Source organism: Schistocerca cancellata, chromosome 3, assembly GCF_023864275.1.
Source record: "Schistocerca cancellata isolate TAMUIC-IGC-003103 chromosome 3, iqSchCanc2.1, whole genome shotgun sequence".
In the NCBI taxonomy this organism is placed as follows: domain Eukaryota; kingdom Metazoa; phylum Arthropoda; class Insecta; order Orthoptera; family Acrididae; genus Schistocerca; species Schistocerca cancellata.
In genome coordinates this window covers 388886032-388897085 of record NC_064628.1, presented here as the reverse complement: position 1 = coordinate 388897085, position 11054 = coordinate 388886032, and positions in this window count along the sequence as shown.

Sequence of the window (11054 nt, the reverse complement as noted above, 5' to 3'; positions counted from 1 at the left end):
TAGCAACAGATATATGTGCCCCTGTATCAATCAAAAAACTTACATCTGTTATTCCTTACAACACCCATCAAGCAACAGTCCGTCTCTGTACTAGTTTTCGCCGTACTTCTGCTTACCGGGGATGTCTTCCGACGGACGAAACACTCCCGTTCCCGTTTAACGCTTTTTCCTGTTTATTCCCGTTACCATTCTGCTTACTACGACACTCATTCGCCTTGTGACCGTAGCGTTTACAAGCATAGCACTGCGGCTGTCTGCATTGAGCCTTCACGTGACCTTTCCTCCCACAACGGTAACAATTCCGCTCCGACGCAAAAATGCGTTTATCATTGCGAACCCTTGTTGCAGTGTCTATCTACTGCAGATGCGTTGCAATACGCAGTGCTGCAGCTAAATCCCCAGGATTCTCCATCCTAATCCTACGAGAAAATTCTGCAGGAATTCCCCTGAGGAATACATTGAGGGCTCTGTTTTCTGCCTCTCGTAGTAATACACGATCCGCATCAGGATTACTCGATAATTCATAGGTCTGCGAATTAATTTTCTGTATCCTATCTGAAAAAGAATCCACTGTCTCATTGACCTTCTGTGTCAAATTAGCTAACTTCTCCCTAAAAAATCTTGCACTATTCTGCTTACGATATCTTTGTCGTAACCCATCTGCCAATTCGTTAAACGTGCTCACCTTAATAAGCGTCTCATAGTACATCACGAACGTCTTGGCTTCCCCTGCAAGTCGCAAATTTGCCATACGTAACGTAGTTACGTCCGACCAATTGCTCATAGCAACTGTTGCCAAAACATCGTTAATGAACGCTGTGACATCCTCTGTTGTTTTACCCGAGAAAGGCGTGATCAGGTTAGCTACTGAAGGATATATTGCAAGGTTGGACATTGCTACTGACGTGCACTCACTTGAACCCGTTTGCGACTTTTGCGCCGAACGCAAGGTCTCCATTTGCGTCATTAATTCTACATGACGTAACTTATGCTGCGCATTCTCTTCTAACAATTTTGAGACTTGCTCTGTCAGAGCAGCTATACTCACTTCAGTACTAACGGATCTTGTTTCGAGCATGATTTGTGCAAATTACCTGCAACTTACTCTTTACTGAATTTACTCCTCAGAACAATAACTACACTAGCTACTCAACTCCTTTGTCACAGTTGAGCACTACACACAAGAAGACAAACGAGACTCACAATGCACAACTAAACAAAATTAATCCTTCCGCCTTGTTATTGCCCAGCGACACTCTCTACAATTGTGCGCCGCGTGACCAAACCGTCTACAAATTGAACATTCTACTGGTACAAACTTCGTGCATGGCTCCCCACGCCCCGTTAAATTACACACAGTACATCTGACTGGTACCAAGTACGTTTCCCAACTGTTTCTCTTAAACTCAGATAAATCTGCTGTTTCCGCAGGTCTCACAAAGTGCACTCCCAACAAACAACGTGCATCCATAGTTATTAACAAAAATCACCTCTTGCACTTACCACAAGGCTGCGTAGAGTCGACAGTTCTGACCACAACTCTGTGGTGTCAGTCCTGCAGTGGCGGTGTCGACGACTCCAGATACCAGATCTGCAGGCCAGTGCTGTAGTGGGCGATTCGAACACTTCTGATACCAAATCCGTAGGCGGTGGGCGTGAGGACTTCTTACACCAAATCTGTAGGCGCCCCGGTAGTCCCGGTCGCCTATGGTGGACTGGAGGCCGAGCAGTGACCTCTCCAGTTGTCAGGATGCTAGGAAATGACTGCGGACGCGTCACAAACGCCAAAGAAACATTATTAATTCATGACAGCTTTATTCCTGCCGAGTACAATGTGACCCGCATAACACAGGCTGGCTGAGCTTGGTGATATCAACGACCTTCCCCGAGTCCTCGCTGACTCGTAGCGATGACACCAGCTCCGGGCCGCACCAGTCTTGCTAGCGCACCGCCGCGTGCAGTGACGTAGCGTTGGAATGCCCTTACTTCAGCCGCGTGTGGCTGGCGGTGTCCGGCTGGCCGGCCGGCTCGGACAGCAAGCCGCTACGCGTAGGAGGCTCCGGGTTGGAGTCCAGGCGCTGTCGGCACGAGAAGCGTTCTCGTAGTGCGGAGTGTACTCTATCCCACCCCGTCTTCTTCCCTGCTCCTCCTGGTGGCTCGTCCGCGGTGAACGGGCGGAATGGGCTGCAATCCCCCAGCGTCGCAGGCTCACACGGTTGTGATGGCGGATGCACAGGGCCTAGGCCCCGCACGATCTTGATGACGGATCACTGATGTGGTCACCATTGATGGCGAGCGAGTCTGCCGCGATGTCTGCTAATCCTGGGTTGATGATTGGCAGCGGCAGCAGAGAAGACCAGAGCTGGTACTGTCCCCTCACGTCTACACTTGATGGGCCGCCCTTACTACAACATCTCCTTAATAAAGATTAACATGTCGATCACCGAGCTGAGTGCTACACAGCAATCCAGTACACATCTAACTGCAAGTCTAACTGCGAGTCCCTTGTTGCTATCAAAGCTGGCGTATTTAAAGGAAGCACGAGCGACGTCCTGACGTCATGTTGTTGTTGTCATGGTCTTCAGTCCTGAGACTGGTTTGATGCAGCTCTCCATGCTACTCTATCCTGTGCAAGCTTCTTCATCTCCCTATACGTACTGCAGCCTACATCCTTCTGAATCTGCTTAGTGTATTCATCTCTTGGTCTCCCTCTACGATTTTTACCCTCCACGCTGCCCTCCTGTACTAAATTGGTGATCCCTTGATGCCTCAGAACATGTCCTACCAACCGATCCCTTCTTCTTGTCAAGTTGTGCCACAAACTGCTCTTCTCCCCAATCCTATTCAATACTTCCTCATTAGTTACGTGATCGACCCATCTGATCTTCAGCATTCTTCTGTAGCACCACATTTCAAAGGCTTCTATTCTCTTCTTGTCCAAACTATTTATCGTCCATATTTCACTTCCATACATGGCTACACTCCATACAAATACTTTCAGGAACGACTTCCTGACATTTAAATCTATACTCGATGTTAACAAATTTCTCTTCTTCAGAAACGCTTTCCTTGCCATTGCCAGTCTACATATTATATCCTCTCTACTTCGACCATCATCAGTTACTTTGCTCCCCAAATAGCTAAACTCCTTTACTACTTTAAGTGTCTCATTTCCTAATCTAATTCCCTCAGCATTGCCTCACTTAATTCGACTACATTCCATTATCCTCGTTTTGCTTTTGTTGATGTTCATCTTATAGCCTTTCAAGACACTGTCCATTCCGTTCAACTGCTCTTCTAAGTCCTTTACTGTCTCTGACAGAACTACAATGTCATCGGCGAACCTTGAAGTTTTTATTTCTTCTCCATGGATTTTAATACTTTATTTCTTCTCCATGGATTTTAATACCTGACGTCATGCTCGTTTGTAATGAACGCATTCGTTCCACTTATACTGCTGATTCATCTGTCGTACTCGCCCCTTAGGTGTTCTTGCGACCGAGTTACGTGTTGTTACGGCAGACTTACGCGAAGTTGTGAAATGCAATACAGCTGACGCTATACCTCTGTCTTACACTCTACGAAAGTCTCCGTCTAACACAAACCCTCGTGCTAAGCAATTCTCTCTCGCCTGTTGTGTGTAACCAGGCCATTGCCTCTGTCTGACGACACATTCCGATATATGTGCAATCCTCTTACCTCTTGGCCAACCTACTGCCTCTGGCTCTCGGCATAAGCAACGAAACTTCGACAATATTCCACGTTTCCAACTTTTTACTATTCCGCGACACTACAGGAGACACTCCATATGACCACGCTTCCTCCCAGCAACAGCGGTGCCCTCACACTAGCATCAGTATAGAGCTGAGCTAGGAAGAGGTCCGCCCAATTCGAAACTTCAGTTTCAGTAGTCAACCAAATCGAGTACAACAGTGTTTGTGGAGATTCAGATGGACTTATACTTTTGTCAGGGTTGAATATTGTACCAGAAGATAACAGTTACTGCATCAAGTGAGGCTTTGCTGGCCCAAGAGAGATGTAAATTATCCAGTACTACTGCGGTAAAGAAGTGTGCCAAAGTTATGTAATTGTTTTATTCATTCAGATAATAAAGTGAACTAATATTTAATGGTTTGGTTGTTTGGGGAAGGATACCAGACAGCGTGGTCATCGGTCTCATCGAATTAGGAAAGGATGGGGAAGGAAGTCGGCCATGCCCTTTCAGAGGAACCATCCCGGGATTTGCCTGGAGTGATTTAGGGAAATCACGGAAAACCTAAATCAGGATGGCCGGACGCGGGATTGAACCGTCATCCTCTCGAATGCTAATATTTAATGTGTTCTAATTTGACGAGCCTTCTCTCAGAGCAAACAAGGAACCCACAGTTGTGGCTGGACGAAAGTAGTTTCACCTGGCCACAACAACAGAGATCTGCTGAGCTCCAAATCGTAGTCTCACAATATGACCCATTGAAAAATCGCATTTTCTCCTTATTGTCAATCCAGATTGCTGTAGATGCCATTGCGCGAGTTTTCATTAAATAATTTCACATGATTTCATCGATGGGTCAGTCTGTTTACTGATTACATCAGTTTAAGATTTTACTAGTATCACAGGGGTATGCTCGGCACTGAATCGTGTTCTCACAATATGACCTCCTGATAAATCGCATTTTAGCGCCCAGTTATTTCGAACATTTTGATACTGTGCATGACAGTGCCTAGGGATAAACTAATGCATACACTACATACTAGTCCCATAGTGCTCAGAGACATTTGAGCCCACTACGTACTTCTGTTTGTCGCCAGTACACGAGCTATCACAGGTGATGTACCGCTTTGTTTGATGTCTCCCTTCGACATTCTGCACAATTAAACTTATACTGAAAAGGCTATAATCACAGCGCCACAGTACAAAAGAGAATCAAATTATAAGATACGTATTATTTAGCCTCGTGGTGTCCGACTATCGTGTTTTAGGAAGCAAGGCCCCATAACAACGGTATACCTTCTGTCCAATTATAGTCACCCAAAAGAAATTTGAATTTTTCTCTGTGGAACTGTGAACACATAAAAGAGTGATATTGCGTATAAGCAACGAAGTGCATTTTGTGGCGTAGCTGCCTTTGTTCTGAGTGTAACTTGTTCTTTACCATAAAGGGCTAAAATACAACTGATGCCACAGAAGGGACTATCAGTACATGCCGTTTCCTGAAGAAGTAAGAAAAATTTAAAGAACCCATTTACTGTGCCTGCCACACATACTTCTCCAGGTTATAGAATTAGAATTTCAGCGACAATTGCAGTTGGTCTCTTCTTTAAGCCTCGATTAGCAACTAGAATACGAAAGGTAGAGTGCACTAGGCGAATAGAGGGCTGTTAAAGAAACTGTATTAGTTATAAAAGTCACTCCATCATACTCCTTATTTTAGGATAATTGATCAAATTCAGTCATTTGCAGACTTAATGAAAGAAACGACTCTAAGCTGAATCCATTTCTTACTGTTTAAACGCCCTGAGCTCCCTCTAATGCTCACTGGCTAGAGTGTTACAGAGCTTGTATCATCCAGTTCCCTGAGGTGTGAGCAGCCTGGCCGGCACCATCTACCATCAGCAGCCTTAAATCCCTCTTACTGCTGCATCTGGCCTTATCACCACACTGCCACAAGTCGCTGCACCACTCTATCACCTCCCTTGTCAATCTGTTTGAAAATTTTAATGCAAGAACATTTCAGAAAAAATGCCCCTGTAACCAACTGCACCCCCCCCCCCCCCCCGCCAAAAAAAACATTGAATGAATATAAATACTGTGAGGCTGCACCCCACACCAAACATTTCATTATCATGTAACAACAGCTACCCTCCCTTAGCCTATAAGGTCATCTCATATCACCATCTGTGCAAATGAAAATACCACTGATCTGTTCAAATGAGAATTTCTTATTCATTAAATTTGTAAATTAGTTGCTCTACTCTTGAGGGAGGCAGAAGGAATGTTCAGTGGGTTACCTGCTTGGAGGGAGAAGCAGCGAAATATTCACAATTTTCATTTTTTGAATTGATTTCAGAAATTAAGTTTTCTGCTGTTGAGAAATCGCTCACAGCCTGCCCACCAATGCAGCACATGATGCTTGGCTCAGCCAGGTTCTCACAGTGAATATTTCTGGTGGCTGGGGATCTTGGTAAAGTCTTGGTCGCAGTCCTTGACCAATCGGAAAGTAGGCAGGCCCCTGTGGGCTTTCCGATCCTGTGAGAGCCAGCGCAAAGACACTTAGCTCTCTTGGTTGCTGATTTCCCACCCACTAACCGTTCCTCTCCTATGTTCCATTTGGGACTTTGGCCATAATGACCTCCTCCAAGTGTACAGCGATTACCCTGGGTGCACCATATGTATTCCTTAGAATGTAATAAACATGGCAAGGCTTTTAGCAGGTTAATTTTTGTTTTTATTTACAAACGCAACCATCTTGGATGCCCAATTACCTGCCTATCCTGACAACTGAATTTCGACTCCACAGGCCCGCAGTTCGACACAGGACGGACATGCAATATCACTGTCCTGCATTCACCTGCGCAATAGGGAGCACAGAGGGTGCTAAATTTAATTGAGGGCGGTAATTCAGCAAAAACACCTATGTGCATGCATTTTCGATATGAAGTCAGTGATGTGCATCAAAAGTTGTCTGTGTAAAACACATCTGACGATGGCTGAATGAATGTCAGCAGAATTATTGTGACAATATGTCGACGTCATCTGTCTGCAAACCAAAAACCTCCAGAAAACTTCAACGATCAAACTATTAAATAATTTTCAAGATATCTGTATTTTCATTTTGACAAACTAATGTTTCAGTAACAGTTTTGATTACAATATTATATCATAATCAGAGATAATTATTTCAGGTTATTGGGCAAACAAAGGCAGGTAATTTATACATAATAAAAATAAGAGTGGACCAAAGACCGATCTCCTTAGAATCCTGTTTGAAATCCGAAATAAGACGTACAAACAATCTCATTTTGGCATACTCATGTTACTGCTCCTGTCTACATAATGTTTTCCAGTGCCTTTAAGGAGAGTACAGACAGTGAGACTGCTTGGTAGCTACTAATGTATCAGTGAATACCATTCTTGTCAAGCAGTGTGACAATATATTTCAGAATTTCTAAAAAATATGTCCTGAAGTAGTTGTGTATTCTGTGTGATTCTGAATATATTGCATGTATGTGAAGTACATTCTGGAGTTTAGTGATTTGCTTGAAATATTATGAGCTGTATGGGAATTTTGATTTTGAAAGAGTTAACTGGATTTTTAATTCTTTTGGTAGATAACAGAGAAACTGTGGTTTAGCTGTATACATGTAGTGCCATTTCATGCATGGATCCTATTGCATTATCTGATAACTTGTTCACACCACTCTTTTGAAATATTTCCTGGGAATGGTTACTAAATACGTTGGATATGTGACTTATCATTTATTACTTGCTGTTTTATTTAATAACTAAATCCTCATCTTACCTGACAGGAAAAGATTTCATGTTACTATCTGAATTGTTAATTTCAGATAGTAATCTGTCTTTTAAAAATCTTAATCAATTTCTTTGGAAGAGCAAAATATTTTTTTTAATACAAAATCAATCTGATCTCTTTGCTTGCTTTAACTACTCTTTTGTGTGGGTTTCCTCTTTTTTCCTATTAACGAAATTAGTTTTGAACATTGTGATGGAAATAGCAGAGGGTTAAGTAAATGTGTAACCTAGTAGAAAATGTGGCTCGAAGACATGTCTAATGGATGGTTACACATCACTCCATTTGTCAACCTTTAACAGTCTTGGCATTAGAATCGTTGAATTTTTAATCTGTAACCTATCAGTCTACGAAAACAGCGAAACGTGGCCGAATTTATAAATTAAACTAACAAAATAGAAAAGTTAACTGAAGTAAATTAATGCATCAACCATTTATTATCATATATTGGAATATAAAATTTTATTAAGTAAAATCAAAATTGTGAGTAGTGACCTCAAAATAAAAGGAATAATATAAAAGCGGGTTTGAGGTGAGCAGTTTGACAAAAATTTTCATAAATGCATCTAGTAAAGATAGCAGTATATTAGATATAAATACAGTGAACTCTCATACTAAGTTAACATTGCAGCATTTGTCATGTTCCCTGGTACTGCTGTGCTTAATCGTACTTTCTCTTTAGCTGATCGAGTGTACAACATGTTAACATTGGATTGAAGGTCATCTCTAACAACAGTTATGAGCTGGACTAGCTAGTCAGTTCCAACTTTGCTGTTCTCAGTACGTGTTTTCCGAAATGTGAGTCCATCACTGAAAGAGAGCGGAATTTCTGCTATCTTTAGCTATGTGAATTATTTTCTACAGTGATTTTGCTTTAAACACCATATTTTCTTCCATAAACTTACACAATTACAACTCGCAAACATATAAGAGTAACTTTTAATCTGGATCTTCACCCAAAATCAACCAGTCTCTTTCGTGTCTTTACTAGTATTGATGATCCAGGAGAGGTCTCCTTATGTATTCTATAATAGCCCCTCCAGAGCACCTTCAGCTGGTGGCTGCATGGAATAGTGCACACTATCAGCAAGTGTAGACACCCACTCACCACTCAGGCTGCACACCCAGGTAATGACTTGTCTCACTTAACTTGTACAGAGAGGGTCCTCTTGACAATGTAGTACTTTTACAACATCCAGTTAAGCAATATATAGTTTTTCATATTTCGTTCGTGTGGCTATCCTCCATACTTTGAAGAGCCTAACAGCATCCCATAACCTTTCCCATGGAAATGCTGTCAAATGCCATGCATTCCCCAACTCTGAATGGAAGATATCATGTTAACAATCCCTACACTTCTTTATACCACTGAATCATACATTTCTTAATCTTAGATACTACTACAAATCCACCATTGAACATTTTCTGTAATCCTTAATAATACTTTGCATTTGTTTTCTTTAAGTGTCTGTTTTATATTTAATATTTATTTAAGATGATAAATCATCATATCCAATTTTTTCTTCTTCTTTTCAATTATAATTATTCATTAAATTACATCTGTTGGCCAAATAGAACTCTCGGTTCCAAAACCGATAAGATTCTGAATAGTTTTTATACCTCTCATGTAGAAATACCATGTTCTGATGAACATCATATTGAAACTCAAATATGGCGAATTCAGAAATGTGCCAGCGCTTCAATCTTACTTTTTAGGGCCACACTTCAGGATCCAGTACAGCCAGCATAGTGAAGCTCAGAAAAAAGTAAGTCTAATGATTCTTTTATTACTGTTACATCATACTGTCTTCATTTCAAATAAAAAAAATTGTCCTTTCCTAACCTTCCATCACTCTACAGCATTTCCAGGGGTAGTTAATCATCCCTCCTCATACACAATCATGATGTGATTAAACCTGTCACCTCCTTCTCCCATCATCCTAAAAATTTCTTCGGGCCATCCCTCCTTTGGGTCCAACCTAACATAACATAGGTTCCCATGTGTGATATAACCTACCCTACAAACCATCCTTGTCTCTCTCTTCATGAACTGCATCACATCACACAACTACCATTATGAGTATTGAAGTATCCTAACCCTTTTATAGCTCTTCAAACTTCTTGTCGCACCTCCTGGTGCCTCCCTAACAGATCTTTTGATTTCCTGCTCACTTTGCTGCACACCTTTTTCGTGCCTTTCTTTTGGTTTTCTATGTCGCTTTAACTTCCCTATGGCATATTCGCTTCCCACCTCCCCACTTATGTGATTGTATTTCCTTGCATTCCAGGGTACCGTGTCATCTGTTTCTTTATCTCCATAGTCACTAATTTCATAAAACATTTAAATCGTAATTTATATTTGTCTCAGTGATTAAATATCATATATGTCTTCCGACACTGATCAAACAATATGTTACTTAAAAATAGCCCAATTTTCGTGTCCTCTACTAAAATGATCTTGTTTTGCTTATCGCGTATCTGTGTTGTTGATTAATCAGTTTCTTGCTAGACGACACTATTATCTTCTGCACGTTACCCTCATGTTAGCATGTCATATTTCATACTGTTGCACTGCATGCACAGGCTTTCCCCCATTATCTTCTCACACAATGTGTGATAGCCTAACGTGCAGTATACTGATGTCATACACAATATGTGTATGGCACGAAAATAACGTCGACTTCTCCAAATCATATTGTCACATGTGTTGCTCCCCTCGGCCAGCCTGTGACAATAAGTTGTGATACAAATATGCAGCAAAGAGAAGGGTTTCACTGACAGGAAGTGGTACTTCAGGTGGAGAAGGAAGAAAAGAAATTAAAGAATAGATTTGCTAAGGCCAAAGAAAAAAAGAAGACAGCCACAAAAGACAAAATCCCTTACCACCCCTCACCACAAGACAATCCCACTTCTGCTAGATCTTCATGGTGGCGCTGGAGGGAGAATGTGATTGGCATTCCCTACAGAACAGATTAGTCACAACTTCATCGTCATAGGGTTCAGAAATTGACTTTAGTAAATCTATTGCAGGTGTGGAGAGAAAGAATAATAATACGTGAAAAAAATTAGTAAATCTTCGTCGACAAAGTCTGTTGTCATCTCTATCAACTTCTCATAAAGAGTCTCCCGTACAAAATTCATAGACGCTTAGCATTTTGTATTTTTCCTCTCAAAAAATATAAAATCCCAATTATACATAACAGTATATATAGAATTCACACTATGTATCTTTCTCTGTAAGAAACAATCTACACATTATTAATACTAAAAAAAGAATAATTACAGCTATCTGAATAGGAACTTGGGAGTCCTGTATTCTTGCTTTTACAAAATTCACAACTAACTATTCCCAGTTTGCTGTTATTATTCCATAAAGGTGGATATTTGAAACGTTTTACCTGTTACACAGTATACAAGCCTTTATCTTGTACTGTAGTTGGTTCTATTAGGAAAAAAGCTTTGTGGAATCCACTGATGAGCCAGCACATTACGACCACCTATCTAATAGCAAGTATATCCACCGTT